At 39.8% G+C, this 19,266-nt stretch overlaps 1 pseudogene; it reads left to right on the top strand.

The window, feature by feature from the left end:
• Positions 1 to 18,933, top strand: part of LOC147445992 (uncharacterized) — a 60,183-nt pseudogene extending 41,250 nt beyond the window's left edge.
• Positions 18,934 to 19,266: the final 333 nt, after the last annotated feature.

Here is a 19,266-nt window from a genome sequence, read left to right on the forward strand (position 1 = left end):
AAGGTCATTGACGCTTTTTTCCCGGTTAGGACCGAGCACAGTCGTCAATGCATTCCCCTAAGGTGAGTGTATTAAATTCTACACACAATCATGGCGAACCAAGAATACATTTCAAGTATTTGAAAGCAGCATGCAAACTGTTGCATACCCTTGCAAATGTGCATTTATCAGGTCGTTCCCACCTTTTCCTTTATAGAATAATTTTACTTCCTTTTTCCTTTAATATTAGTAAGATTATCTAGTTATCTTTCAAGCAATCACATATACTTCTCCAGGCATATCCCGATCCTCGTCCCAGGACTCGAGTATCCTGTCTCCTCCACCACGTGAGAAGGCGGCACCTTTACACAGATTCCAATTCTTATTTTTCTTTATCTTGTGTAGGAAAGGCTTCAAAAATAATTTACTTTAGGTTCCTTTTAAATCAATAACCCCGAGAAGAAGAGCAAAGGTCCGGCTGATGAGAACAATTGTGGGATAGCCCATTTAGGTTCCTAGCCTTTCCAAGGTTCCTTTTTCCCAAACAATTTGAAGAGTCCCTTAATTAAATCACATCTTCCTCCCTTATCATGATCCCTCCATGGATCCTTTTTCCTTCCTCCTTTTCCCGTCGGCATCAGGCCTACCCGGACTAGGCCGATTTTTGGACGCTCCGCGGATCACATCCACCCGGCCGGGACACACTCCCATTCAATCCCATTTCTAGGGCAATGAATGAACCCTGAGCTCAAACATAGACCAAAGTTTATCAGTCCTAGTCGAAAAGGACCATCCCCTGTTGTATCCCACAGGTACACACCTGCGCCGACCTTTTTCCAAACAATGAAGACAAGTTCACACTTAAATCGCTATGTTATGCTAGGGCTATCCACTTCATTCTTCTCGGTAAATTTTTTAATCCTAGTTTAAATTTTTATATTAAGCTCCTTGAGTTATAAACCCTTAATTCCTAATTCCTTTTAATTTTCATTTCAAACAAGAACTTAAGAAAACAACGAATCTCATGGAAGTTTAAGGTTTTGTCTCTACGTAAGTTTCAAGTTATCCCCGACTTGGATGAATCCCATTTTGGTCCCTTTCATCATTTGCAATCCATGGGACATCTCCATGGAAGCGATGAGAGTTTTATGTTCAAGCAACACGGTCATGACATCCGTGAAGCTATCCCCTTACTCTCCCCTTCGAATTTGCAAAACAAACTTGAAAGCTGACGAACTTGAAATGAACAATACATATGCTTTCAATAATGAGTTTTTGCTTTGGTGTGATCTATGTATGGTACACACAAAACATTCAAAATGCACCAACTTACAACCTTGTGAAACTAATCAAAACTTCCTTTGAATGATTATGCAAGAGTAAAACTCTTATATGCATGGTAGTGTAAAATGGCAAAGTTCCTGAGAGTGGATTTGCTAGTGTATTGTAAAATATGCATGTAATAGTGTATGAATGATCAACAAATTCTTCTTTTGCAAGGGATTTAGGCGTACCTTTAATACCGTGGAGAGGATTAATCAAGTGGCTTAAAGAGGCTTAAGGTTTCGGAACCTTAATGTATAGATAGTAGGGTCTTCTTCTTGCTTTGGAAGAGTAACAGCAAGTGTATTGACGTGGCCGGATCTTTTTCCCTTTGCTTGAAAACCACCAAATTGGCTATGGGAATAGAAGAGATTAAGAAAATTCAAGCTATGGAAAGCTTGTAAGTTTAAGAGAGAGAAGGTGAAGAGAGTAATGGTAATTTGGATTATGGTTATGGCTTCTCTTGAGAAGAGAGGGATGTGTAGGTGTAGGATTAGCATTGGCTTTTCATGGCTCACTATCAAGCTTGCACTATCAAAATGTGTAGAGAAATGAAGTGAAGTGCAGCGTAGCGAAATGAAGAGAAGAAGTGTTTAATGAGTAGGGAAGGCCTCCTTTTAAGCTTAATTTGATATACATGATAATCATCAAACGGCTTTTTCTTTAGAACAAAAATTTCTTGCCATAGTAAGTTGGGTGCTTGCGGGATGAAAGTATTGGGCTGAGAACCTTCGCACAACTTGTTGAAAATTACCTCGAATCTCCTCATGTAGGGACTGAAACCAAGTGCATGCATCTTTTCTAAGGGCTACTTCAAACATACCCAATCTCTCTTGGTCTATCACTTGATGATTAATATGCAACACCATGTGAACTTTTACAAGATACAACTTATCATCCTCACCAAGCTCTCTAAAGAAAGAGGGTATCCTGACATTTGTCATTGGCCCTCCATTTGGGAATATAATGATTAAAACAAGTATAAATGCAAGAGATTCACAGTCAATCACTAGCAAATGATGAAGTCAGAAAACACCATTCTAAGTTCTCATCTTGGGCTATCCAAAACTCAATAAGCTCACGATTTGTTTGATTAAAATAGAATTAAACCCTATTGATAGCCCTAATAAAGGTTGAAATTCATAAAACTCGATCGATAGATGTACACCTCTATAGCCTCTTCTTCATGGTCCCAATAGGTTGCAGCATCCCAAGTAATAAATTGGACTTGCTCTCCACTTCCCAAAGCACACACAATTTGAATGAAAAATAGATCCTCTTGCCCGTTGAAAGCAGTGAGAAAGTAGCAATTGATTAGCAACTCGTTGTTTTCAAACTCTACCCACTTCGAGTGTGGTAAACTTCTCACACTTTCATACAACACATCTTCTTCAAGACAAATAAAATTTGCAAGATTAAACGGTTCAGGTACACGAATCCTGAACAAAAACTCCTATGGATTAGTCCAAAAATGTCTTATCGAGTATCTATCAATAGTGTGTCAATGAAGGTAGCAAAAGATGAGATTTTAAAAAAAATTATCTAGGTTCTCTACACCCTCTCCATAGAGGCAAGCTCTATATATCTCACCACGTTTCTTAGCCAACACCGTGAGAACCTTCAAGCATGCATACTCAATGCTTCAAGAAAATGGATGAATGACATGAGCACCTCAACTAAAATAAAACCACAACACATAGGCTAAACAAAACTGCTACCACAACGGTTAGAATTTCACGTCCCATTCAACACAAAAAACACACTCAAAACTAGCCATCCCATACATTGTCTTAACGCCAAAGGAGACCTCTCCACCTTGCAACCCTCTTACAATGGCTTACTCAAGGCAAGGGCTACACACACAAAACATCAATTGAACAACCAACAAAACAATTGGACGCTTAAAACACTTACACTTTTGTAGATTCCATGATTTTTAGCAGACATAAGACGAAGGAAAACTATCAAGACCCGGAGCCCAAAACCACCTCTTCTTTGATGAGACCATCAAAATAAGCATACGATTGTAGAATCAACCTCCAATTACTCTCCTCTCTTCTCTTTGGCATACACTATGCAAAGCACTTTGCATTCGTGATTTAGCAAGAATTAGGCAAAGTGTATGGCTATTTTCACGCAAAAGCTAGCATCACATAATGCAAGGCCTCTTGCACAAATCTTGTAGCCTCTCTCATACTTCCTGTCACACTCTTCTTCTCTACACTTTACTTCTTCTTCTCATATGTTTTTACAAAGAGAGACCCTCTTTTTATAGATTTTTGGAGGGATTAGAATTTGCATGATCACTTTTAATTACATATAACAAAGATTTTCTTAAGAGTAATTTGATGTAGGCGATAGGGCTAGATTTGAGGTTATAAATCTAGTTAGTATGTTTTACATAATAAAAAAGAAAATGTACAATGATAGGGTGTGTAAAATGAGAAATTAGCAAGACATCGGGTAGGATTACACTCTCTTATCCGTCGATGTCGAGGAAATGAAGAATGACCACCCTCATCTTAAACATTCAGTGCTCGGAATCCAGTTGAATTGATTGATCTCTTGCTAATTGTAGCCTTTTGTCTGCTTTTTCATAGGTGGAATAAATTAGAAGTTTTTGGAGCATTGGAGATGTGTGCATGAGAAGGAGAAAAGGGAAAAAGATGACTAATGGTAGAGAGTTGCAAAAATATTAAGGTACATACAATAGCATCCATGGTTATTTCTAATGATCTTCTACATGCTAGAATTGTCCCATGCTTCTAATTTTGGTTGTGGTTTGCGACTACGCGTTTGTGAGTCTTAATTGCACATTTGAGTGCTTAAATCACTCTTTTTTGACGTTTTGACCATAGGAGAGTGTTCTTAGACCATAGGGCGACTTTTTTGGCTGATCTCTTGCAGTTTTGAGGATCTTTTTTTATGATGGATCATGATTTTGATACCTTGTTAGATTGGGATGAGACTTGGTAGGATAGTACCCCTAAGTGTCTTAGACCTCCTAAAGTTCCGTTGCATTTCGAATCCTTTTGAGTGTCAAAATGGCATGATGACCTAGAGCGGTGAGAAAGGACATAGGCAAATTTTTTGATCATTGAGTGATTGTTTTTCTTGTTGAGTTGGTGTGCTTGTTTATTAAGGTTCACTTCTTGAAATTGAGAATCTCAAAGAGTCTCCATGCCCCATCAGATTCACTTCCCTAAGTATTGACATTATGTTAGTGTCAAATAGCTTTGCTACAGACGTCCATTGTGGCGACCCGCTAATATTGGCGCCACTGTTGGGGATAGTGATCCTTAGATGGTGAGTGACCTAGTGCATATTTAGAGCGTTCTTTATTTAAAGATTTGTCTCTCCATTCCATTAACACCTTATCAGTGAAGCAGCTAGACACAAAGTTTAGTGCTTCGTAGAGTCTAGAAGTCGAGGACTTGCTAGATCTATTCTCGAGAGGTAAAGAGGATTGTGAGTGAGATAGTCAAAATCATTTCATTCTCCAAGTTTCTCATTACTTTCAGAGTGCTATTCCATTTTTTGTTTTGACTTTATTTTGTATCATTTTGTTTGTTTTTGTTTCATGTTTCATGTTTCATTTTAATAATTAGGAGTAGGGTAAGTAGAAACTACCACCATCACATTTGGACTGAAAGATCAGAGAAGAAAAGAGTGAAACCCCATATTTTGGCACAAACAATTATAACTCTGAAAATTTGAAAATTTGATGGTAAGAGCATCAAAGTTGATTCAAACTCAAAAGAACCTTGCAAAAAAGGGATAAACAAGTTTGTAGGAAACAAACTAAAGCTTGCTCTCAGATACTAGAATTATGAGTGTGACCATAAATAGACTGCTAAAGTACATCCAAAATCAAGAAACTGGACAAATCTACAAAAACCTTGGAAATCTAGTAAAATTTGGGGGAATTGAACTTTAAGTGTATTCAAAAAGGGGTGAGATTTGGCTTCTACAAGAAATAGAGAACTAGCAGGACAAAGTGCTTTCAAATATGAATCGCGATCCATGTACCTATTTAACATTTAAGACTGATATTAGACCAGTACATTCGTGATAACCAGTGGAACAACTTTGCCAACAAAAGGGACACAACAAAAAAGTGCAAAAAGTTGATCAAAACACCAAAATTATGCCAGATAGCCAAAAACCACAAAGCAAACATAAAAAAATTATTTTGGTTTGGCAAAAGTGATTCAATTTCAAAACGATTTAGGGAAGAGTGTCATCATAACAAGGACTATAAGTTGACCAAGTTTCATGTCAAAATGAGGTCAAACATGGATCGCAATTCATGTTCCTCATCATGATCTTTGGTTGGAAATTGACAATTGGGTAACGGATACAAGTTGAAACACATTACCCTAAAGAACCATTAGCAAAATAGTTGGTCGAAAGAGCCAAAGACGAAACATTCACAAAACCGCCACCCAGACTGTAGAATTCACTTTTGGTTGGGCAAAAATTATCCAAATTCAAAAATTTGTGGATGAGCAGGCTACAAAGATCATAAGCTATCAGCACACTAAAGATCAAGTCCAAAAGTGGTGGAACATGGATCGCGATCCATGACCCCCTGAGGAATTTTTGAACTGAAACTTTTCCAGCCTCTAGTAGAACCATTTTGAACAAAAGGTCCCAAAGAAGCATTGTCAAAAAAGTCCAAAAAGTGGGCGAAAAGTGCCATAAATAATTCAAGGTGAAAACCCTAAAACAGATCTACAGATTGACTTTTTCTTGACCTAATCAAGTCCAAATCGCACAAAAATTATATAGCGGGGATCACTGGCAAGGACCAAGGGCAAGTTGTGTGCCAAGTTTTAGTGCAATCTGACACAAGGGTACATGGATAGTGATTCATGTTGCCCTGTCACAAAGTGATACCAAACTTGAACCATGTCTAGTGGTTTTTTCAAAAGTGAATTTGGATATCAAAGACCAGATCAAAATCCTAGAATTGTCAAGCATAGTGACAAAGTACAAGAATTGACAAGCATACTAACAAAGGACAAGAATTGATCTAATTCTCAATCTAGAGGTCCATTTTCAAAATTATTTGATGCCATAGGACCTACTATGGCATCAAATTTTCAATCTAGAGGTCCATTTTCAAAAAGATTTGATGCCATAGGACCTACTATTCATGCTAATTCTAAGGGTACCAAGAAAAGTCAATTTGGGATCCAAACATAGATCACGATCAGTGACCCCATAACAGCTTGACCTAAAATTTTCAAATCAGTAGTGCAGACAACGAAACATATCCCCAAGTCTAATTTGAGATTTAGCTTGTGGACATAAAGTGCAAGAAACTGCCAATAGATCAAGTCCAGATGTGGTGAACCTGGATCACGATCCATGTACCCCAACCTCAGAATTTAGCAAAAACTGGTATTGAGCCTGCACATGGCCTTTATGGCCTTGTCTACATACTGACAAAATTTGGACTGAAAATTTGACATGGGGTCATGGATCACGATCAATGTACCTTAGCATAGTGAGGGTTTCTGACTTGATGAGCTTATACACATACTTGAGAACATCTCAAATCTCAAGTTTGAGCTAAAAATAACTTCTGGAGACCAAGATACAAGCCAAAGTTCCTCTATCCCGGTCTTGAGACTGTTTTGAGTGATGTTTCAAGTGCAGTTTACTAAAATTGCTCTAACTTTTAATAGACAACTTCAAATTGATTCAAGTATAGCCAGGAAGAAAGCTTGTAGGAAATAAGACACATCTTTTAGGGTACCCCACGACCAATTTTTAGAGACAAAAAGAGTCACAACTTCCTGACATTTGAGAGACCTGGTTAGGGGCAAGAAGGGATTAGGACTTCTTAGAGACTATCTTGAGATTATTAAGTGAGTCTCAAACTTGACAAATCATCCACCACCAGGGTTTTCCACTCCATTCAAAGGCATAAAAAGGCAAGACATGCTACAATGCCAACAATAGTGGGATTGTGAGAATACCTAGAGGAGAGGCATCCTCTGATCAACAAACTGAATGTGAGATTCATCAGAACTAACAAAGCCATGAGAGTTCTAACAGATTATGATCATGAGGGATTATATAGAACCCTATGCTGGGGAGATGCCATTCCATAAGAATCTCTATGCATTTACATATATAGATGTCCATGTAGTGCATGTTTTGATGGTAGATAAGCATGGACATGAGTACAACCTTGTCAATCCAACTGACTTAGAACAAAACACATACAAGGGTACTCCAATCTCTACTTACTTTCAGTAAAAAATGATGCTAGAGCGCATATCAAAGAGAATTCCACCAGGATTTCCTCCAAGATGAGAGGAGAGAACGAGAGAAGTCTTTCCGAGAGACGACGAACTGGTTAAATTGGTGGCTGGATCACAATGATAAAGACCATGTCAAGTGGCTCAATGTGTTAAAACAAAATACAATGGGTCAGGGGATCCATATGCTCATGTCTCTCTCTTCAAATAAGTTTTAAGAGCTGAACAGATTGCAAATTTCCATACTCAATATGAGGAATTTGGGTTGATATTGGAAGGAAAAACTTTGACTTAGTTCCAACCACTTGACAAAGATGATTTTCCCAACATAGCACAACTCTTACATGAATTTGTGAAGGAGTTCTCAAAAAGAGAAATCAAGCACAACATAGTGTCCCAAATCTACGCTTTCAAATAAAAAAAGGACGCAAAAGTGAAGGAAACTATGCTTTGCTTCAAGCAATACATAGACAGATGTCCTGTGAGAGAGCTATCGCAAGATGAGAGATTATCAGTTCTCTTCATAGAGGGCTTGAGGAATGAAACTCTCAAAAAGCACCTACATTTGAAAGGATGCATGATGTTCTAGCAAATCACTAGAGAATCTCTATATATAGTTGACAGTTGCAAGGCCTGCTGAAAGGTGACGTACGACGTAGAAAGCGCATCTAGTAGTGCCTCTTATCCAACGAGTGAATTTGTAACAAAGAAATATGTTCAAACTCCTACAATTGAGGAGATGTGAGACTTTTATAGAGGATCATCCCACTCCATGGTGTAACACTCATCTAAAGCCACAACAATGTGCTAGGGCAAAACCCACCTCTTCTAGATGATGGTAGAGTGGTGTAGTCAACTACACTAAGCCAACACATGTTCCACAACCCGTGAAAAACCAATACTCCATGGATGCAAATACGTTCATGTTCATAGCAAATCAAGAGTATGGTTCAAAGAACATTCCTAACATACAAGAACAATCACTTGGTGGGCACGAGGTTGTCCAAACAAGGGTCAACCAAAAGAATCCTTTGGATTCTGTGAATGTTGTGGAAGAGACCATCTACTCCAATATTGTTCTAAGAATCCAGACTACAAAGGGAAAGCAACAATAAATGTTGTAGGTTGATGCCTTCTTCAAGCGGATTCGAGGTAGAACCCACAATTCCTTTAAAGGTGATGACTTGAGCTCAAGCTCAAGAAGCTACAAAAAAACAATTGTTGACGAGGAACCCACATTGCCACCTCAAAAATAAATCAAGAACATATCAGTGAGAACTGGAAGAAAATCATGGAAAACCAAATTAGACAAAATGAAAGCAAAGAAGCGGAAGGAGAAAACTACGTTGAAAACAAAACTACAACAAACCAAAGAACTACATAGACGAGAGCAAGAGAATGAGAAAAATGCAAAGGGGCATGAAGAGTCAAAGACTGACTCAAGTGGTTTGGTCTTGGTCGAGAAAGTGAATGAGCACTTAGACACAATATTGAAGGCCTATGAAGCTAGGCTAAAATCCAATCACATCTAGGGTATGAAAAAGGTAGGTTACAAATGTGCAAGGAGCTCATCCAGGCAGCCTAAGCTCTTATGGAACCACATATTCCAAATGCTCCAAAAATGGAGGTGCTAATCCGTAAAAGAACCAAGGAAATGGAGAACCAAGGTGTTGTAAACAGAGACCATGAAGAGCCAAAAGTTGAGGCACCTTTAGATACAAGAAAAGTAGCCAATACCATAGATAGGGTGGGCTCACAAAAGCAGTGATGCCTATTCCGGAAGTAGAAGAAATGTGGCCACAATCCTTATGAGAATCAATCAAAAACCAAAAAGATGGTAGTGCTACTCTACAAGCAGCACCTATTCTTGAGATAAACATGGATCACAAATTTTTCCTGGCGATATATGTTCTCTACATAGAAACATCAGGTCTGTCACATCTGAAGAGATTAAACCACACTCTCTAAAGACTTTGCCATCTTTCATAGGAGAATTCAAAACAAAATGTGAGGTTAGAGTGGTACCTTCTTAGTGGAAAGCCACACCGAAGGTGATGGATACCAAAAGCTTTGTGCGCGTAAGTCGCACATGTCAATGCAAAGAACTTGCCGATACACCGCGTGCGAGCCACAAATGGCTCCAAGCACACAACAAGCTTAAACTAGTAAGCTCAAAGATGACAATGGTATGTCACTCACCACTCTACGCTTGCTTCGTGGAGGATTCCTCGCCGCGAAGAAGAAGGAGACGCCGCTACGCCGCGCTCAACCGCTTCACCGCCGCCGTGCTGTTGTCGCAATGCTCTCTCTCTCTCTCTCTCTCTCTCTCTCTCTCTCTCTCTCTCTCTCTCTCTCTCTCTCTCTCTCTCTCTCTCTCTCTCTCGCATACACACACACAAGGAGATGAAGAAGAAGAAGATGGAGATGGAGCAAGAGCACTCTTCAATTGCACAAATGAGAGAATGAGTGAATTTTAGGTTTAGTTGACTTTTATATGAGCTCTCCCCATTCACACTTGGGCGCCCATGCTTAGCCAACTAATCCCTGGAATGTTTCAGTTAGAGTGCGCCTCTCATCGGCGATCACTCTTACCCTTTTCCTATTGGACCGACAAGCCCGGTACATGACTCTACAAGTAAATAATACAACATCCGTCGTAGGTGATAGGGTGTCCGTGAGCTGTGAGGGTTAACACCATGCCCATCATTGGGGTAGGCATGGTAGCTGTGGTGTCATCAAGGGAAAGATGAGCTAGACTTGGAAAGGTGAAGCTATCACTTGTGGGCTCAGATTGCACTGAGACTCCTGGAGAAAAAATATATGGAGGATCCATCGGACTTACCAAAGGAGTCTCCATTTGCGATAAGGTCAGTTGTTTAGCCTTTCCTATATCTAAGAATCTCATGAGACCCGTTGAAGGCATGTTGATCTCCTTGTTCTGTCTCTCTAACTCAATGACCCTATGGATAACCTCACAAACTCTTTGTTGTTGATCCTCCACACTAGTAGCACCCATTGTGGATTGTAGGACATCTAACCAACCCACGTGATAGGTGTGACCTGTGTATAGGTCGGTCAGAGTTTTTGTATGTAGATCGTACTCCCATTTCTCATTTAGGAACACTCCATCTAGGATTGAGGTGCTAGGGGTGTCCTTTGAGTTAGATGCAATGTTGCTTTCTAGGGGTTGGCCCTTAGCAGTTGCTAAGTCAAGAACACTCGATTGCTCTCTTAGCAAGGATATTGACATAGGGGCTTTCGCTTTTAACTCTCTTCGTTGCTCCGACTTGCATAAGCTCTTGACTTCCTTTTCCCTCGCTGCAAGGATATATCGCTCAACCTCTTGCACTTCGGCAAGGCTTCTTCCATGGGGTAATATGACCTCAGAGGAAAATAACTCTGAAGAGTCAGGAGGTGCAGTGAATGAAGTATTCACGTACACATTCTCTAACGGTATAGGGTCTACATTGGTCACAAATGGAGAATTTACTTCCCCACCCCCCTCATTTACATCATTAGCTCCATGTTCAGAGCGAGTGGCTCTACTAAAGGTTTCCTTTAGGCGGCTAAGCATGCTTGGCCCGGACCGCGGGCCCATGGCATGCATGTCTTGTCTTGAGCTAGGGAGTAGGCATTGGGAAACCCTCCATGACGTCGTAGTCAGAGGAAGAGTCACTAGCCACTATGTTCGGGTCTTGGTTTGTACTACCTTGGGTCCCCGCCGAGGGCGCGGAACCTAAAGTAGGTGATATTGAGAACTCGCGTAAGTCGAAATTATCTTTAGTTGCTCCGTCTCTAGCACATGACCAGAGCGCAGATGCATGTGCCTTTGGCACCCTACAAGCGTCGGCGAATAACCTCGAAGGTTAACCGCTTACTTTTTTTAAGTGTCCGTTTTCACTCGTGTTTTTACGTTTTTAATGTTTGATTTTTTTATTTAAGTGTATGATAGCTCGAAACGAGCGTATCACTTAGATGGTCGTTGTGTGCTTTACAGCACAATTTTCAGGCATTTGAAGTTACGTTGGTCTCAAAAAATCGATTTTTAGCCTAGACCCAAGCCCAAGGTTACGCTCAGGCCTAAGCTAAAAAATCGATGGGCCTGAGCGTGACCTTGGGCTTGGGTCTGGGAGATATTCCCGATCCCGGTCCTACCTTAAATTTTTTTATTTTTTTATTTTATTTTTAAGGATAAGGTCGCCGCGACCTGCGCGAGAGCACACACACACTCTATCTACCTACTTCTAACTAATACACCTACTGTTACACACTAACACACTCTATTAACTCTCACATATCTACTTCCTACTTACTGTACACAGAAAACTAACAACCTTAGTACACAGACGCCACAAATGGCTCCAAGCACACAACAAGCCTAAACTAATAAGCTCAAAGATGACGATGGTGTGTCACTCACCGCTCTACGCTTGCTTCGTGGAGGATTCCTCGTCGCGAAGAAGAAGGAGACGCTGCTACGCCGCGCTCAACCGCTCCACCGCCGCCGTGCCGTTGTCGCAATGCTCGATCTCACACTCTCTCTCTCTCTCTCTCTCTCTCTCTCTCTCTCTCTCACGCATACACACACACACAAGGAGATGAAGAAGAAGAAGATGGAGATGGAGATGGAGCAAGAGCACTCTTCAATTGCACAAATGAGAGAATGAGTGAATTTTAGGTTTAGTTGACTTTTATATGAGCTCGCCCCATTCACACTTGGGCGCCCATGATTAGCCAACTAATCTGTTGAATGTTCCAGTTAGAGTGCGCCTCTCATCGGCGATCACTCTTACCCTTTTCCTATTGGACCGACAAGCCCGGAACCTGACTCTACAAGTAAATAATACAACATCCTTCGTAGGTGATAGGGTGTCCGTGAGCCGTGAGGGTTAACATGTCCCCCTGAAGTGATGTCATCCCCTATAAGATGCACTATTACTCTTGCAGAGTTTTTGAAAATTAGACCGCATCTATGGGGCTAAATGAGAAAAAACCTAGAAAAGATGGGGTTGAAAATCCCTTCACACGACAAACTTGCAGATGAAAACATGGATGAAAATTTTCTTAAGAAACCACAAGCAAACCCAGTACTAGTAAATAAGGTGGGCAGTTACTCCGAAGGCGAGGAAGGAAACACCACCTTACCAATTGAGTACAAAGGAGTAAAGATGGTTGTGATATTAGATAGTGGGGCAGGAATTTCCATTGCAAATGGGGAAAGCCTGCTCTTACAAAAACTCAAATAAAACTGCATTTAGCGGATGGATACATTTTGTATGTGAAAATGTGAGAAAAAATAATAATTAATAACCCCTTCTACTGGACTCACGTGATAGTCACATAATTATTAAGTGACCCCCCCGAGCAATGCTCTTTTGCCCTGATAAAAACCCTAAATAAACGCTTCAATTCTCCATTGTAGCTATTTCATGGAAGCTTCAGAAATTCATTATACATTTCCAAGTAGGTATTTGAAGAGGGGAAACCCTAATTGGTGGCCTCACAGCCTCAAATACAGGGTTAGAATAGCACGGGACTGCACTAGTAGACCATAGGTGCAGGCTTTGTATTCCTTCACAGAGGAGGTCAAAGTGTTGATATTCCTGTTCTAAAATGTTCCTTCAGATCTCATAGTCACGGCATCGTCAGTGATGTGGCATTTTTTGTCATTTTTGACCAATTTTGGGTCTTTTTTACCATTTTTGTTATTTTTGGCCCAAATATGTCTCTTTTTGCTCGTAAAAGCCCAAACATGTTGGGAAAATTTCCCTAAAATTGTGGAAAATTCCATTGGGCTTAAATTTCATCGTGACCCTCAAACTTGTTAAATTTTTTCAGTTCCCTTTAAGGGAAGCTCAAAATCTGGCCAAAACTTTGCAATTTACGCTAGTCACAAATACACTAAACCTTTAAAATTAAATTTAGAGGTAAATCTCAAATTTGTGGGTGGGATTACACTAAACCTAGGTTTTTTATCAAGCATTGTGATGTAGAAATGCTCAAATGAATTCCACCATCCTGCATGACACCAAAAGTTGGCATGATTTTCTTTCATTGGTTTAGACCAACTTCTTGAGACGACCACCAGCATGGTGTGATAGGGCCCGTGTCACACACATCCACTTGGATGTGTGTGTTATTGAGTAACCCTAAAGCACAAAAGACGATTCACAATTCCTTTCCATGTACATATTTTTACACTAAACTTGTCAATATTTTTACCCCTGTGGCTACAATCTCATCTATATTTATGCTCTCTATCATGTTCTATTTGTCTTTCATACCTTCTCTCATGTCCATCATGTAAACACTGATCTCCATTTCATCATGTTGATCATGTCTATTGCAATCTCCATCATCATCTCTTTAATGATTTATGCCTTCTACTTTCACACCTTCTCTCATGTCAATCACGTCTACTACAACCTCCATCATTATCTCTTCTACCAATTCTGCCCTTGTGTCAGCTGTCGTGTTTACTTTTGATATCATGTCTATGACCACCACCGCTTTTGTGTTGTTCCTCTTATTTCAACTTAGCCTCATGCTCAAGCTTTTAGAGGTAAATTGACGATTTGAAGGTTTTGCACCTTGAGCAAGAGTCCACTTTTTCTTGCCTTCAAATTTTAGAGGTAAATTGACTTGATTTGAAGGTTTTTGCACCTTGAGCAAGAGTCCACTTTTTCCCACCTTCAAATTTCAGAGATAAATTCAAATTTTGATTTTAGAGGTAAATCTCAAAATTTGTTTGTGTTGCTTATTTTGAGTAGTTGAGTGTGAAATGTACTGGGTAGGTTTTTAGTTATGTGCGAGACTCTTGAGGTAAAAATGGCTATGGCAGGTGTGCCCAGATCGGTGGAGAAGGCTCACGAAATTAAATGGCACAGCAGATGTGCATGCTTGCATGTCAAGAAGATGGACATAAGGGGCTACAAACGTGGGTGCATGTAGATCATGCAATTGTCAATGCAGATGGGCGTAGGAGGATGAACACGGGGTGCATCAAGGTGACGTTGGTGCATCACAAGTATATTCCCCACTCAAAGAGAGAGAGAGAGAGAGAGAGAGAGAGAGATTTTCTATGTTTATCTCCTTTTTATAGATCGCACTCTTACAACCATGTAGTACGGCAATTGAATTGTAGCCAAGAAACGCATTGATAAAGAATTTCCACATGTTGCAAGTATAAGTACTTTAGTACTTAGGGTTTCCTTGCCTCTTTACTTCAATCACAAATTGCACATGCTTGGATTTTTTCAACCAAATGCATTGCAATGCAGTGAGAGAAGTCAATGTGTGCCCTACATCTTTGTGAACAGTCAACAGGTGGGTGAAATTTTCTTTGAGGAACTTGTTGATCTTGCTTGGGAGGCTCATGGAAAACATATGTGTGGATTTTTTCCTGCTTATAAGATGATATATTAGCTCTTTTAATCTACACCTATAGTGTGCATGCATGGAATAGTGTTTCAGCTTCTGATGTTTGGTTTCTTTGTGCAAGAGTGGCACCTACCTTGTATCTTATTTGTTGGCAATGTATTGCTAGATGTGAAGTCTCTTTTGCTTGCATGTGCATGGTTACAACTTCACTTTCAAGCTTTCAACACATCCTTGTGCTCTATGTGATTAATAAGAGCTTTGAAGTAGACTCTTTGTGTACTCAGTCATCCGCATAAGTTGTTTCATGGAATGTGAAATATCAAAAATAGATTTATTCAGGGGGTTCTCTTTCCCTGTGTGTCTAGTATCCTTTGCTCCACTAGCCGGAACAAAAAAGATAGCGGATTTCTTCTTGGCTTCAAACTGGAGCAAGGTTAGCAATTTAAATGTAGAATGAATTCCTCTTTGTGTAACATGTAGGGATAATTTCTATTAGGTGCCCGAAATCTTTTGATTTATAAGGATGCAATGACAAATTTAGAGGCAAAATTGTCACTTGTTTAGCATTGGATGTTGCTTTACTACAATTTTATCTGCTGTATTTGGGAATGTGATCACATCATCGATCATTCACTCCATGCTCGTTATAGGCACTTCAACCTTTTTCAGTTGATGGACTAGTCAAGTGACCTATATCGATGCTTTCATTTGACTCGTGTCCCTATTGATATCATAGTTACAAGGAAACTTTGCTTCGGGGCCTATCCCATCAGAAGCTCCGTTTCCAAAGTCCCCCATATCTTGTTTTTGTTTCTCCATTTCTTTGGGGAGTTTCAAATGCTTTATACACAATACACTTATATAAAACCATTCTGAAATCGTTCTAGTGAAATGAATAAGTTGTTATTGTCTCTGATGTCCTTGTCGATCTCGTTCCCGTTTCCTTTTCTAGGTGACTATGGTTGATATATTAAAGACATATCAGCGTATGCATTTTTTCCAACTCTTTTCAATTATTACATAGTGTTTGTATGTTTCTTTTTTGGAAGTTCTATGACAAATGTTTGTGTGTGTTTTTTTTGGAAACTCTATGACAATGATGGAATCCTTAGTCAAGCATGTCAAGATTCAACATTTTCTTGGTGCTCTGTAGATATAATCACTTTCATTTTGTGTGATTGATGCGTAGGATTTCTTGTAAGCAAAAGCCTTAGAGGTAAGGTAGAGATTGTTGTGTTGGTATAACAAGCACCAAGACAAAGTTCATTTATAAACTCATGACATTGGCCATGTGAAGGTCTAAATGAGGCTATTGGGAGTAGGATATGAGGACCCTTGGTTGTATTTTTTTACCTTTTAACGTATGTGACGATGTAGAAAACTTCTTGTGTGTCCTCATAAGCCATATTATTGCATGAGTTTGGATAGAAATTAGAAACAAAAGTTGTTGTGCTTTATCACTCTACTCCAATTTCTTGTTTATGGAAGCCTAGCAAGAAGTTGCATTGCGTGAAGCACTTTGAACTCCAGCCAATACACGGGCATCTGAACCAGCAACAGAACTTAGCATGACTATAAAAGAAAGTTGGACTGTTGAAAGATGCACTACAAAGGCTTAAGAGATACATAGCTTGGTGTACACATAATGCACTTAGGTAGGAGATTATGGACGTGTGTTGGGTAGAATGAGCACAAAACACCTGTGAGAAAGTGCAAGGAGTGTGGAAGTTGGTGCGAGCATTGGTTGCACTTTGTTGTGAAACTAGGTGGAGAACGTGCAGGCACTTGAAGTAACCGTTATTTCATTAGACATCACTAACTCGAGAGCTTCAGCGGTCGATAAGGGATACATGTGGGGGTGCCATGGGTCCTCCCATTTTTAACACGCAAAAACATGAATCCTTCAGTAACACCCCCAGAAAAGCATTGAATGACACCACATTGGTCATGGTGCACTAAGGCATAGTGACCTTGGGTAGAGTAAAAAGTCCCCGTTTTCACAAATGAAGCCTTCAAAATTTTGAAATTCGTGTTAAAGTACAAAGAAAACTATCAAAATTTCTAAAAATGACAATATTTATAACCCATACACATATTACAAAGGGGGTCAAGTTGAATATAGAAGCACCGTAGAAAGGGTGGTATATGGGTTCTTTAGAATTTGTAGATAGGGGGTTGGGCATGTGCCATGGGATCTATAGATAGAGGGGATTTCCCATATGGTTGCATGCATGTGACATCCCCCCTAAGTATAAGTGAATCCCTGGGGTCGAGCCCCCAATCGGAAGATTGTGCTTCCTAAAGAACCATGGATGCTAACGAAAGATGAGCTAGATCAAGTGAAGGGCTCCATTGCATCTATTCGCACACCAACAAGATACATGAAGTCTCTGAATGGAGTTTTCACAATGTTCAATTGTATGGGTTGAAGTCCCATGATTGGCACAAGATGTTATAGGTAATTATTTCTCTCTTTTTTATCCTCCCTCATTTCATATAGATATTGATTTACATGTATGAATTTCTCTCACTTTCTCATGTACTATTTTGATATTGCAGTTCATTTTGCTGGTGAGTATGTGCATATGCAGGACCAGAAACTGGGGAAAGCTATTTTCAAACTTGGAGAGTTAATAAGGTACATCGCATCTCCACTCAACTAAACGTTATATACACACGATATCCTTAACAAACACTTAGTGTACTCTTGTGTGTTATCTTGTAGACTTGTAAGCTCCAAAGAAATTAAAATAGATACCATTCCTTTTGCTCAATCACTTGCCGTAGAAACCGTGTGTGCCATTGAGGATGTATTTTCTCGATCTGTTCTGCTTAGCCAGATCCACCTCTTGGTTCACATGGTTGAGCAGATCGCTATATGTGGAGTAGTGCATGCACGATGGATGTTCTTTTTAGAGAGGTTTTTAAAGACTCTCAAAGATTTTGTGTGGCTACGGTCCCAGCCAGAGGCATGCATGGTCGAAGGATGGACCATGCAAGAGGCATTTGTTTACATTTCAAAGTAGTTGGCACAAGGTGATCCCTCAATGCCTCGCATGTGTTTAGATGAGGAGGATGCAAGGATGACTTACGCTTGCCAAGTGGAAAGGGAAAATTATTTAACATGGATATGGGCCTATCCCAAGTGGTCAATAACTTTTGCTTCCTCACTGAAAAGGTTATGACCAAGTGGATGGACTTGTGGACAATGGCAAAGGCAAGGCGTTTGCAAGAGAGGGAAACATGGAAGCAAGCACATGGAGGTAAGAGGGCACTCCCATTGCCTCAATACCTTGCATGTTTTCCAAATCTCATTAGTGCTGAGTGGATTCATGAGATAATAACCGAAGCAAAAGCTCGCAAAGAAGACATCACAGACAAAGAATGGGAGTATGCACGAGGTTGTGTACCAAAGGTAGAGCACTCATATACTTAAACTGTATTGCATAGTTTTTTCTTGATTTTATCTTTGTAATTGATAAAATAGTTTTTCAATTTTAAAGTGCCTTTCCTTTAACTCAATGTGTTCAAAGGGTCAACTCTTTCGTACACGCCACATTGATGAGCGTCAAACCATCATGGACTGTGGCATCATGGGCAACTTTGACACAGATAGTGATGAAGCCAGGAACTATGGGACTATTGAAGGATACTAAAGGTCAATTTTAGAACCTTTCGTACCTTCATCTTGGAGTGCAAGTGGTTTACAAGTGTGTTTAGACGGCATGAGAATGGCCTCTACATGGTGGACTCTAGTGTGCATCACACGAAGGGGTATGAAAATTTAGTTTTATCACGCGATTGTGAGCAGGTGAGTGATTACCTTCTTTACCCTTATTTGCTTGTAACATTAATTATACCAATGTTACTCAGTTTGAACTTCTCTTCTATAAGTCATCTATATCCCAGTAATCCACCAACCAAAAATTTGGTTTGTAGTTTCCATAAGACCTTGAGGGAGAACCATTTTTTCCACTAGTGAAGTGGAGACCATCTTCGACCCTCTTCCACCTACTGCTTTGTATGAGGGGGAGACATAGGAGAGAGAGATCGATGATTCAAGTCCCACGAGCACCGCCAGTCTTAGCGAGGATTATTTCCATGATGATGATGATGATGATGATGATGATGAGATGGAGCATGACGAATTCAAAGATGATGAAGCCAACACATCTACAAAATGGCAATTCTATTTCTCTCATTATTAATTTAGGAGCCATGGGCTTAGAATTGGATGACGCTTCTTGTAGAGATCTTTTAGAAGATGATTCATAAACATTTTGTATACTTTAAGTTATGACAAAATTTTGTC

The sequence above is a fragment of the Adiantum capillus-veneris genome, chromosome 12, assembly GCF_014529385.1.
Source record: "Adiantum capillus-veneris isolate H3 chromosome 12, ASM1452938v2, whole genome shotgun sequence".
Classification (NCBI taxonomy): Eukaryota; Viridiplantae; Streptophyta; class Polypodiopsida; order Polypodiales; family Pteridaceae; genus Adiantum; species Adiantum capillus-veneris.